Raw genomic sequence first — 14,486 nt, 5'->3', positions numbered from 1 at the left:
CTTATCCTTTTTATAATGTTAAGAGGATTCCACAAATGGTGGTAGAGTTAAGAGAGATGGCTTCAACTAGAGTCATTATCTATCAGTAACTAAAAGTAAAGATCTTAAAAGTGGTGATCTTTGCTTAAAAAATGGGAAACACTTCTAGTTCATTGCCTCATCAAACATCTCCTCCTCTATAACATCTGTTAAGATAAGAGCAAAAAAAAAAAAAAAAAGTCTAAGGTGAGTCAAATAATGTTGATCCAAGGCACTGTAAATTTTCGATGAGAGGTGGAAGAATTTGTCGCGGAACTCTCATCGGTGGTGCCACTGGAGCTTGTGCCAACTGTCTTCCAAAACACATGATGATTCCTAACATGCTCAATAGTTCTTTATAGACAGAGCAACACCTTTAGCACAATTTGTATTAGATCAAGATCTCATCCTACACTTCAAGATTTACAAGGATTTTGGATTAATAAACCCAAATTTCAGGTATCCACCAATCCTTTGTTTCATTCTATTTAGGTAAATGTACATGTATGTTTAGCTAAGGGATTTAAACACAATCGTCCACTTTATAGCACATTAACACATGACACATAACATATAACACGTAACACATTACAATTAGGTCAATTAATGTCAAATATCAAACTCTCTTTTTATAAGATAAATCTAATTCAAAGAATGTTGGAGTGTAAGAGTCTTGGAGAAAATAAGAGAGGGAAAGTACAACAATACCTATTGCATTAATGAGAGGGAAGAAAATAGGAGAAAACCGGTACTATATATTCCTTTCTTGTTACTCAGTAAAACTTTTTTAGTTACAATTGTTGACCAACATATAGTAGAGGGAGAACAACAGTACTATATATTCGTTTTATGAAACACTCAAAGATCTCTTTGTAGTTGACTTAAGGTAAGTCCCGCATCATTTTGGTTAATGCATAATTAGTTTTGAACCAATTTAGTGTCACTCAACATAATCAGATAAATTACCCAGAAATTAAAAGAGAGATTTGTAAAGAAACACAACAGACTCGTATTATTTCAAATACTATAATTTTTTTCATATCGAACTACATTGATACAGGCCCGTGTGGTGGGGGGTGCAGGCAGGGCGCTCGCACTGAGCCCCCCACCACAAAAGGCCCACATCCTGTAAAGAAATGTTTCTAATATATAAATAAGGATGTTAAGTTAAGCATGATAGGCTCGTTGGATTCATTGGTAAGTAACATGAGGTTCATACGTTTGACGCAGGTTCGAATCTCATTGGCTTCAAGTGTATTTTAGATTTTTATGGGGGGGCCTATAGGCGCCTTGAAGTACTGCATTTGGCGCATCTGCAGAGGCAAAACTTAAGCGACATAGCCACTGATTGGACGGTTGAAAAAAATCACATGGTACATTTCTTGTTGTTCTTTGGACGTTTTTTCTTAACAATTTGTTATTTTGGGTGCATATCCTTCATATGTTGAAGTGTTTTTATAACATTTTAAATTGAGAAAACTTCTCAACGATTACTTTCTTTAGAAAATATTTGGATTCATCCACACTTTTCATCTATATCCAATAATAAATTACATTCGCATATTGTTCAACTTTTGTTTGTAACTTTTTCTTTGTAGAAGAGACCTCCGATTAAAATTTTTCTAGGGCCCCGATTCAAATTTCGCACGGGGCCTCCAGATTCTCAGGCACGGCCCTGCATTGATAATGCTAGAGGAGAGGATGATGAGTCAGACGAAACTTCTGGCATTTCGTCGTTGGATACATCAATAATCATCTGAACCTCTCCTCCATTTGGATTTGGTTTGGGATTCGGTGGTGCTTCATCTTCTTCCCGAGTGCGAAACCACCATACGATTCGGTTATGCTGACGATGGCTATCACAACCAACACCAACCACCTCATTCCCAAACTCGTGATGGCTTGTGGATCAAATGGAGCATTAGTCCTCGGTGGTGCAGCTTTGGGAATTCGTTCCATAATCAGTCTCCTCTTGAAAGAATCTCGTTGATGGTGCAGCTTCGGGACAGAGAGAAGAGTAAATTTTTTTCAAATGTTGTAGGATGAGGAGAAAAATAAACTATTCAATATTCAGCTTCGGAATTCTATCATTTCAAAAAAAAAAACACAGCTGGGTCCATTGTGTTTTTCTTACAAATACAATTGGGTCTGTTGTGTTTTTCTTACAAATCCATCTCTCTGTTTCGGGGTAATTTTTTTTTGATGAAATGGGATAATTTCTTTATGTATGGTAAAAAATTTATGTTGATGCAACTCTAACCAGGATTGGAATCATTATAAATTCATATATGTGGGGTAGTCTTCTACCACACCTTTCCTTTGTTTTTAGTTTTTTTTTTAATTGCAGGACACTTACGGCTGAAAGAATTAATATTATATTTGATATGTGATTTTGAAACAAAAATAATAATATATGATATGTGACATGTGATTAAATGTGAAGAAATCTTGAAGCTAAAGAAGTAGAAATTGAAGATATTTTGTAAGATGTTACAGAGGAGGACATTAATTGACCTAATCATAATGTGTTATGTGTCATGTGTTAATGTGCTATGTGTCGTGTGTTAATGTGCTATGTGTCATAATCTGTCACAAAGTAAGAATTAGATCTAATTTTCATGGCTCTATGTTTAACCATTTCACTAACTAAATATTATGAACTGAAGTGATATTGGTGACAGGAACCCCATGAGGGATGTTTGGTGGAAGGTTCAAAACTGTATCGTTGAAGGCGATTGAAGACAAATAGTTGACGCAATTAATCGAACCGGTTTAGCTACTTTTGAGCTAGATACCGATTCCAAAAATTAGAAGCTACTAGTTATATCCAATGGGGGTTTTCCATTCTCGCTTCGACTCCACAAATTCTTCTTCTTACCTTGCATTATTTTTGTTTATCTCGGTTTATCCGAAAGTAAAATTACTGATAAGACAGAATCTGCTTATTGTCTATCTCTCTATAACTTAGAGAAAGGAAGTTCCATATTTCAACCCAGACTCTTACTTGATCAAGACAAGACAGAGATAAAGTGAACTCGACTCATAACTAGAGGAACAACAATCTTAACACATTTTATAACGATCATTTCTCTGGTTATAAGATTTTGATTTGGTTTATTTTCTGTGTTTCAGAAAAATGGCAAACACAAGAATAACCCTACGGTTCTTCCACCAAACACAACATACGTGGAAAAATCAGAGAAGTTCAAGGGAACTGACTTCACCATGAAGCGCAAGCATCCGTCTAAAAACGGAGGCAAGCCGAAGAAAACAAGAAGTTTGACGGCGAATGCTACAACTGTGGCAAGCGGGGCCACCTAGCCAAAGATTGCCCCTCCACATAGGGAAATCTACAGGAAAAGGTGAAAAGGTGAATAACCAAGCTTCGCTAATAAGAGACACTGAAAATCAAAATCTGTGTTTTGACTATTGAAACCGAAAAAGTGTCTGAAAAACTTCAGAAAATGAACCTCTGTACGGTGGTATCTGAAGTTAACTTGGTTAACAACCAGTGAGAGTGGTGGGTCGATACCGGGGCAAGTCGTCACATTTGTAGTAACATAAGCCCATTCTCTTCTTATAAGGAGGTAGCGGGAGGAGAGACCCTATTCAAGGAAAAAAGACTCGACCACTCAAGTCAAAGGAATGGGGGAGATCGTGTAGGAATTGATCACTTCAGGTTTTGAAGTGACTTTGAATGATGTAGTTTATGCTCCAAACATTCGAAAGAACTTGGTTTGTGGTTCTCTTCTAAGTGAGAACGGGTTGAAACTAGTCTTTTTGTCAGATACCTTTATCCTATTTAAGAATGAGATGTATATTAGGCAGGGCTATTTATGTAGGGGGTTATTTAAACTATATGTTACCTTTGTAATGCCGAAGGCACCTATTATGAATGAAATTAATAATTATGTGTATATTGTTGAGTCCTACGATATTTGTCATAACATACTAAACATTTGAATAACAAGTCATTAAATAAATTAATGAACTTGGAGTTAATTCCGAAACTCGAAATTGACTCAAGATGAATATGTCAAACATGTGTAGAGTCAAAAATGACCAAAACGTCGTACAAATCTCTAGACTTAATTCACAGTGAACTCTGTGACTTAAAGATGGTTCAAACCTGAGGTGGCAAAAGGTACTTCATCACCTTTATCAATGACTCCACCCAGTTCTGTTATGTTCACTTACTAAGGAGTAAGGATGAATCAATCGAAAAGTTCGAGCTTTATAAAAAACCGAAGTAGAAACTCAACTTAATAAAAAGATTAAGGCTTTGAGAAGCGATCGAGGGGGAGAGTATGAATCTCCTTTCGCCGAGATATGCGCCAAGAATGACATAGTTCATCAAACGACGACTCTTTATACACCTCAACAAAATGGTATAGTAGAGCGAAAAAATAGATTGTTAAAAGGGATAAACTTCGATTAGTGGAGATTGAAAACGATTATCAATCTAATCCCGCTGGGTCTTGTGAAGTATTTCATTAGAGGCTAACCCTCAGTAGTGGTGGGCAAAAATAAGGCTCAACACATAGTCGCCATAAATGTTGACTTTGCTGATGACTCTTAAATATCTTCTCGATTATAAACATATCGAAGAGATAAGCGACACCCTGACCACTAAGTATAGACGGAAATATGGGTGTGAAAATGACTATCAAGAATACAGAGAGACATCAAGGATGTCGAGATAAGTCTTGAATACTTGATGCTAAAGATTCAATTCGATGACGAATCGAAGAAGTCAATCGCAAAGGCGAGCGGAGAAGTGTGTCAAGCTAAATGTTGAAACCTAAACGTTTAGACAAGGTCGACGACAGAATATTCTCGTCATACAAAGAGGTACAAGACGATTAAGTGTTTTAAAGAATTCATCTGTCTAAGATAATGAAATTTCCAAAGAAATGTCCTCAACATATTCAGATGGTAAATCAGTATAATTTTCGGTAATGTCCTTTGATCTGTCTGAGAATTACAAAAGGATCCTCATATATGTTAAAAAAAAGGACCTTTGCTGAAAGATCTCGGGATCAATGGATATTATAAATAAATCCTTAACTCTTTGTAAATAGGTCCCTAGTTCTGTATAATTTACAGAATGGTCCTTCATAAATCTTTGTGGACAACCTAATCTCTTTGGATAAATAAGGGAATTGGGGTTGATAAAAATTAAAAGTTGAATTTTACGTTATTCGGTCTAGAAGGAACTCGAATAGTAAATTCAAAGGTCTTTATGAGATTACCGATTCAAGAGTACGAACGAAAATCTAGAGACGAAGAAAGACAAAATATGGAATGATAACTTTGGTGATCATGGGATAGTTTTGAACCTATCAAGTGAGTACATATGGTAAGACATATAACTTAAGAAAAAGTTAAAAGAGAAAGGGAGATTTTATAGGCAATGCTGAAACTTGTTAAAGGCAATTTCGCTAAAGGCAATTCCTAGTTTGGTTAAAGGCAATGTGTGTCAAGGAGGCAATGCTCATATTCGACGGTGACAATTGCCGATAGGCAAACTTCAACCCACAATTTTTAAATCACTAAAACACCCATCAGGCCATCACCTCACGAGCTACCATATCCTTCTCTCTCTCTACACTTCTTTGTCATCTCTTCCATTAAAATCCCTCTTAGGTGGGCAGGCCATCACCCACCAGCTACCATCTCCTTTATTCTCTCTCTAGATTTCTTTGTCATCTCTTCCATTAAAATCCCTCTTAGGTGGGCAAACCATCACCCCTCCAGCTACTTTCTCCTTCTTTCTCTCTAGATTTCTCTATCATCTTTTCCACTAAATCCGTCTCAGGTGCGCGATTCTAAACAACCCTAACTTCTATTAATGTAGTATCTCAAATAAGAATTTTAGGAACAAAAAAAATACTTGCATCATATGATGACATTATAAAAACCCTAAGTTCTATAAGAATGGAATTTACTGTGTGTATTAGCTAGGTCGATACTCGGATCCCACTTCTTCTTCTGGGAGACCAGACTAAGAGGGCTGAACAAAATACTTGCACCATATTGATGAAACTATAGAAACTCTACATTCCATAAGAATGTAATTTACTGGTGTATTAGCTAGGACGGATCCCACTTCTTCTTTTATCAGACAAAGAGGTCTCGATTCATATCAGATTCCGAATGATGGAAATGAAGAGAGTAGAGAAAGAAGAAAAGAAAAGAAGGAAGAAGATAGAAAAAAAAGAAAAAATATTTTGTTTGCCGACGATATTTTACCGAAAAATAAAGGAGTTTGGCATTGCCTCTAACAATACTTGGTCAACTTGTTTTGACCGAGTATTGAGTGAAAACACATTGCCTATAACAACTTTGTGCATTGCCTATAAAATTTCCTAAAGAGAAACTCACCTTGTACTATAATTCAAGTGTCTATTGATCATAACTTATCATTTTTTGAAACAAAACTAAAAACGCTACACTAAAGGAGTTGTGTAAGAAAATAGTTTTGTCAAAAAAAGAGAATTTACTGGTTAGCCTAAAACTGTGGGGGCAGATATTGCTAAGTATCTGATTGGTACCTTATAGAATAGTGAAAGATTCCATCTAAGTCGATGAATAAGAGAAAATATTCTTGAAATGTGGGGGGAACCAAGAGGGAACCAAAATATCAGTTAGAAAGAAATAAATGGCATAAAAATTCTCCAAATTCTCCTTATGATATAATGGAGACGTGGAAACCAGAACTGGCCAAAGGTCGATAAGGTTTCATTGAACTAAGAACTATAATTCTATTCACTAAGCCGTGACAAGATTAAGAAATCAAGTGTGTGAATTTAAGTGATGAGGTGAATATCTAAGTAAGAATTCACTCAACAAATCTAGAAAAAACACAAACGGAAAGAACTTCTCTTTCTAACCGTACACTAAGAACGAGATTCAACAGTGAATCATCTATTCAAGATAACAGACGATACTAGTTATAAATAAGGGGGTGTTTGAGAAGATATGATCCTAATATTTTTCCAGATTGAATCGTTACTCATGATTGATTGTTTAAAGTGCCTATTTGGATTGAGAAATGTAGAATAACCACTCAAGGACCACAATAGGCATATATTTAAATTTAAACAAATTCAAGAAAGAGTTATCTGAGTAACAAGTGGTTCTAAATTATCTGAGTAGACTCGTATAATTTGGTTGTACATATCATAAACGAAGAAAAATGAAGATATGTTGACAACACTTGAATCTCAGATACAAAGTCTAACAGTGGATTTGAAAAAATCACTAAGGGCTACGATATCACAAAGTTCCTGGGCAGACGTGCCTAACTGGATCGAAATAGTAATCCTGAAGGCCTTGATGGATTCATTGCTATGAAGAAAGCAAAGGAAGTAGGTGAACTTCCTGGAAGATATTTGTTTGTGATTGAAGCCAGTGCACGTAATAAACCTAAGCAGTTGTTGCGCAGGCACTAAATACGGTAAGTCTAGAGAATTAAAAACAAATAGACTAGCACCGTAAAGTAATTGCTCTCAAAGAATGCATATATTAGAATTATGTTAAATCCTAAGTTACCTGGCGGATCCGTATAGAACAAGGGTGAACAAGAGAGTTGAAATTGCATCAACAAGGGGAATGAGGCAAAAATGCCTAAAGTATATGAGTAAAGGCATGGTGAAACCCTACTTAGATGACTGGTTATCCAACGATCTAGGTTGGAAGGGCAACTAAAGCTATATCCTAACTCGACAGTATCATTGTAAGAGAACTTTATCTCTTACCCATTCCTAGGATGAAAACAGTGTTGCCTGTAGTGAGAGGCTAAGCATTAAGTTTTTAATGAATCCAAAAATTTAGAACTTGATTCTAACGTGAGATATAGCAGGATACCTTGTTACGCATAACCTATATGTGTGTGAATTGGTGCCGGTTCTATGAGAAAGTCGTCTAGGCCGACTTCTCTAAAGCACACACGAAATCGGGATTGCTCAGGGGCGAAATGAACACAACCGAGAACCGAAGTAGGTAAGGGATTAGCTGTGTGATAGCTATTTTGGTTTAAAATTCCCAAGACTCAGTTAAGACGAAACGTTCACTGTCATCCTTGTAGTTATTCGCTACAAAAGTTTAAAGTCGAAAGACTACCTTCTTCCGATGCAACGAAGTTTTGCATATGAGCTCTGCTAGTGTCAGTCTTTCAGTATAGTATATTTGTATATACCGTAGTAAATCTGGAATTTTCATTCATGTGGGGGATTGTTGGACTCGGAGCCAATTTTGGCTCGACTCGACTCGTCAAAATCAGAAACGGAATGCGTCATTGCGTTCGTCTTGTCGACCTCTTAAACTTTAAGCAAAAAATCACTCAAATCCGTTTCGGATGAATGAGAAATTCAAGTTTAAAGTTTGGACGAAGATCGATTATAAGGGACTAAATAGGCAAAATGGAAAAATCCATTTGGGGGGCATTTGGGCAAAGCGAGTGCGTCTAGATATGGACGACTCGCAATCGACCCGCGCGTTAGAAGGAGATTTAACGGTCGCGCTCTAATTTTTTTGGGATTTCTTCGGGACATGGCCAAGAGCGTTTGATCGACTAGAATCTAACTGTCTGCGTCATCCCCGTGTGGGGCATGAAGAGGGCTGATCCCGAATCTTCAATCTAACGGTCATCTGGTTGCTTCGTTGGCAGTTGTCGGGCTACATCGAACACCATCCAACGGTAGCCGTTCCACCCGAGTTTTCTAGAGAAATCAAATGCTCCAGATTGCTGCCGACTCCTAGATGGCAGTAATTTCAAGTTGAGTCCGCCATTTTGAAGAGATATGTCCGTTGACCCCAAAAGACATATCTACCTATTCGAATCCTATTTAAACCGGCCAAGCCCGCTTCATTCTCTTCTGAAATCAGTATTCTGGTGTGTCTGGAATATAATTCCGATTTTAGAAATATTCTAGTATATCTACATTCCGAAGAAAGAAGTAACCGAGTGAAAATCGTCTATTTTTTTCTTCTCTTCTAAAATCAGTATTCTGGTGTGTCTGGAATATAATTTTGATTTTAGAAATATTCTAGTGTGTCTTGAAATCCGAAGAGAGAAGTATCTGAGTGAAGTTTTAACATTCAAGTGTCTAAAAGGTCCATCACCTCAGTCTAAGAGCTCATATTATTTACGAAGGTTCGTCCGCTTTCAGAATATAGAAGTACCATCTTAAATTGTGAAAGGATAGTCGTTGTATCCCGAAGGCATAAACCCTAATTGTTCGTACTGTTACGGGGGTGTAAAGTGTCTTAAGGAAAGAAAATTTATTCTCGCCTCGACTCAATAAATTCTTCTTCTTACCTTGCATTTTTTTTGTCAATCTCGGTTTATCTGAAAGTAGGATTACTGATAAGTCAGAATCCGCTTATTGTCTATCTCTCTATAACCTAGGGAAAAGAAGTTTCATACTTCAACCCAGACTCTGTCTTAATCAAGACAAGACAGAGATAAAGTGAACTCGACTCATAACCAAAGGAACAACAATAATAATGAAATATTAGTAATATTTTAAAGTAAATAAACATCATTAGAAAATTTGGATTTTGAAAACGGGGTGAAGTTTAGAAAATCTGTTTATGAATGGGCCATGCCCCGAAATTAAAATTCCACCACGATTTATTAATCGCAACGTGCCATGTTTACATCCTCGAGTATAAGGAAAAGAGTGCCTTCAACAATAATAATGACACTTGTAACACTCCTCAAAGAGCTTTGTTGTGATATTAAAAAATTAGAAGGAAAATTTGATACACACGTAACACTTGCTATGTACTTCTGTTACAGTCAAATAAAACAAAACCCTTTATTATTGTAAACAACATCGCACAAATTTAAGATTTATTGAACTTGGGTATAAACAAAGTAAAGGTAGGTTAGATGGGCTTTAGACCTCTTAGGATGGCCTTTAAGGATTGATGTATGACCTTTAAGGGCTGAAGATGTCTGAAAATCTGGTTGTCATAGTGCTTATTCAATTCATGAATCTTGATGTATATATATTTGTATTATCTCTTAGATGTATCAATGCCTTGTAATGACTCTTGTAGTCTATATAAAAAATGCTATATGATGTGACACGAAAATGTCACATTTGGAGAGCCTAACTAAGCCTAGTTAGTTCGTTTTGAGTATTATAAATAATATTTTATTAGTTTTTCATGTTAGGTACCTATTTTGGAGTTAAACATGTAAATCGGAATAAAGGGAACGAATTGTCACTATCATTTCATGTGCTGAAAATGAGAGAAAAAGACTTCAAGCAAATCAAATGACAAGAGGAGTTAATGACGAGTCCGACGGTGAAAACGGAATTCAATTCGGAGTTCGGACGGAGAAGATGTGAAAGATAGAAGCTAAGGTCTTTTCTTGAAGGCACCCCCTTTTGGTTCTAAATGTAGAGACAAGATGAAGGCACTCTCTTGGTTTCTAAATCAAAGCCCAAGAGCCCAAGGAAGAATGACAAGGAAGAGTTATATGGGCACCCTCTTTTTATGGATCAAAGTCAACAAAGTCTAAAGAAGTTGACTAAGTCAAGGGACCCTAGGGTTTGAGTAGTAAACACAAGTTGGAGTGGACTATTCATCATCTTCTACCTTGGAAAGGAAGAGAGAGAAAGGAAGAGGCAAGAGGGTTGGTGTTCTTCATCAACTTCTAGGGTTTTCAAGTTTGAAGAGAGGGAAAGAGAGAGGAGGTGCCGGCCAAGCTAGGCCGACCAACACTAAGGCCGGCCAAAGCTTGGCCGGCTCGGGCTGAAACAAACACGGGAGCAGCTGCGGACCAGCACCACTCGGACGGCCATGGAAGCTGCTCGGGACAGCTTCATCAGCAGCTCCGGACGCGACAAAAAGCTGCTGTGGACGCGACCAGCAGCTTCTGTGGACGCGACCAGCAGCTGCTGTGGACGCGACCAACAGCTGCTGTGGACGCGACCAGCAGCACGGACAGACGGCAGCAAGGGATGCAAGCTCGGGACGCAAGCTCGGGACGCAAGCTCGGGATGCGGCCTGCAGCTCGGACGGCTTCCACTTGCTCGGAATAGCAGCATACGGCTCGAGAAAGCTTCCCTTTGGCCCGGATCTAAGCTTTTTGGCCGGAACTTCATCTTTTTGGCCGGATCTTGAAGCTTCTTTGGCCGGAATTATCTAGGTTTTCCGGCCACTTTCTTGGCCGGAAACCTTAGGGCTTTTACACCCCATCATCTTGGCTAGCTTCCCATGTGGTTTGATTTGGTTTTGGGTTAGAAATTGTAGAGAGAGAAAGCTAGGGTTTAGCTTTAATGGAGGTTGAGTTCTAAATGGAGAAGATGATGGTGGTCGCTACAGGGAACCCATAATTTTGCTAAGGGGAGATCGGCTGCACCTTAAAGACTCATATTTTGCGACGATCTTAGCCTCGAACCACAACGAAAAAGGGGGATTCTCTCATCATTTTCTTTCCATTTCTTATTCAATCACCATGTTTGGCTAACTTTAGTGTGTCGAATATATGAGATGAAATGTGATGAATTCGTGATTATGTTTAATATGATTTGATGTTTTGATTATAAATTGATGTTCATTTATTTCGATTATCGTTTTGATCGTATTTTCATGTGTCTTGTCAAGCACTTCGCATAGTTAATAGACGAAACGAAGTATTCGATATCGATCGTAGTCTAAGTCATAATTTCATGTGTCTTGTCATGCACTTCACATAGTTAGGCGGCTAGACAACACTTTCGTTGACTCGGGATTAACCGATTATGACGTTTGTTTGACTAAGTATGATCTCCGGACATACGTAGTGCTTATAGACATCACATTAGGAGTCGAACATCGATTATACTTTGAAACATTAGATCGGACTACACATAGTCGTAGATTTATCATTATGGATTCCCGGACTTCGACACCTCTCTCACTTTTCGTTTGTTGTTTTGTTCATTAGTTTAGTGTTGTTTGCTTACTTAGACGCTTTTTTTTCTTTATTTGTTTTTGTAGTTTCTTATCTTTGTATGTTTTTAGGTACCAATTTTAAGAAAAGAGCCAAAAGAGACATAAAAGCGAAGGAAAAGGAAGGATTCGAGAAGTTAAGAAGAAAGGCGAACGAAACGAGGGGAACACTCGATAGTATCGCATTCTATCTCATCCTTTTTACTTGTGTGTTATTGTTTAGTTTACAAGTGTTAGTTCCCATTTTGTGATTGTGTGCTAGTATCTTTGAATATTGTGAGATCATGGCAAGTTGGTCATTTGATGAGAATGACCTTATGCGAACCCTTTCCAATACTAGTCGACCATCTACAAGTCATCAGGACTACTCAAATTTATATAGGAATGTTCCGACTAGTGATAGGAATAGGCGAGTTTAGCCTGACCGACCTAGGATGACCATGGGTGAATATCGACGGATTTATGGAGTCGGTCAGACTCGTCATGAATATGGTTTTAGGGATTATGAGCATGAGGGTAATCAACCCCGTAGGAGTCTTCGAGACTATCTGATGGAGACCATCTTCCTATTGGGCCTCACGGCCATGGTGATAGTGGGCCTCACGGTCAAGAAGCTACATTAGCGTAGTTTCTATAATTAAGTATTTAGGGTTTCCATAATTATGAGTCTTAGCAATCAAGGAAAGTATTATTAGTAGTTATCTATTTCCTTATTTGAGTCTATCTAGGAAAGTACAATCTCTATATAAGAGAAGTCTAGTCTGTCTTTGTTAACCAGATCAGAGAATATTATCAACCAAGTTTATTATTAATCAAGTTTATTGTTTATCGTTATTTTATCAGTTTTATTTCGTTAGTTTAGTTTATTAACAATGGTGGATCCCATTACTTTTACGCTTCCGCAACAATCTACATCAGCTGGTATTCAGAGCTTTAAGAATCTGGGAACAGATAAATTTTTTTTTAAATACTTCTCATCTTGAATGTTGGAATAATCTTCCGCGTTTAGGTTGGGATCCTTTAAGAGATGCACAATAACTCTATGTTGATCGAAAAGATCAAAACAAAATTAATGTCGATTCCAAAATTCCTATGTTTGATTATCAATATCATATAGATTTTTGGATTCAACAGATGGAAGATTGGTTTATAAACCAAGAGGTTCGTGATGAAGATAAGGTTTTTATTCTTGAACAACACTTGTCTACAAGAGTGTATGAAAAATACAACGAGATGCAATGGAGACTCGTTAATGAAGGAAAATCGTTAGTAGATGATTGGAATAAAGTGAAAAGTATTTTTCGATATGCTTTTCTCCCTTTACATGAATACTTGTCTTTTATAGAATCTCAAATTCAATCGAACAAATTATTATCCGAAATTCCTTCGACTACCATGGTCAATATTATTGAAAGAGATGTTGTTGATAAAAAAAATCATAGTTTTTCAGTAATGGAGGAAGAAAATTTCGATGAGACAGATCTAGAAGAAGAAATTCAACTGACTAACACAAGCTCGAATAAGTTGTTTGATCCATATATGATTCCGGGAGACGAATTAGTTGTGTCGAATCATAAAATAATTTCTCCTCCATTGATTTCTTCATGGCTTTCAACTTCAAAGAATCATACAAACCAATCTTCATGGCCATCCATTGTTTTTCCAAGAACAAGACAGGTTGTATATGTGACCTCTTTCGTCAAACTAAAAGACGACGGGCGATGTCGCAATTTACTAGACGTATCTATGTTGGTATTGCTTTTGCGAGTATCTTGGCAATATATGTTTCACATTATAATTGGTGATATTGTCAATATTTTTCTTCTTCGAATTTTCGACAATTTTCGTGAAAAGTGGGAACTAAGGATTGCCTTCAAACTCGTCGCCGAAGTTACCTTCAACATCGCTGATATATATCCTCATTACTTGGACGATCCGCTTTATGACAACACCAACTTGGGGGCAAGTTGTTCCGCAGCGGGGGAGTATGATGGAGACCATCTTCCTATTGGGCCTCACGGCCATGGTGATAGTGGGCCTCACGGTCAAGAAGCTACATTAGCGTAGTTTCTATAATTAAGTATTTAGGGTTTCCATAATTATGAGTCTTAGCAATCAAGGAAAGTATTATTAGTAGTTATCTTATTTCCTTATTTGAGTCTATCTAGGAAAGTACAATCTCTATATAAGAGAAGTCTAGTCTGTCTTTGTTAACCAGATCAGAGAATATTATCAACCAAGTTTATTATTAATCAAGTTTATTGTTTATCGTTATTTTATCAGTTTTATTTCATTAGTTTAGTTTATTAACAATGGTGGATTCCATTACTTTTACGCTTCCGCAACAATCTACATCACTATCGACAAGAATTTGGGATGACCACACCTTCATGTATGAATTTGTCATTTGATGAGGACCGTAGTTCTATTAGTATTGATCGACCACGTCGAAGTCTTCGTGACTATCGACAAGCATATATGAACGGTTCATTTAGTGATGACAATTCCCGACTCGA

The sequence above is a fragment of the Eschscholzia californica genome, unplaced genomic scaffold (assembly GCF_041429995.1).
Source record: "Eschscholzia californica isolate CP2 unplaced genomic scaffold, dmEscCali1.0.p SCAF_6, whole genome shotgun sequence".
NCBI classification, from domain to species: domain Eukaryota; kingdom Viridiplantae; phylum Streptophyta; class Magnoliopsida; order Ranunculales; family Papaveraceae; genus Eschscholzia; species Eschscholzia californica.
Note: the sequence above shows the minus strand (reverse complement) of the source record.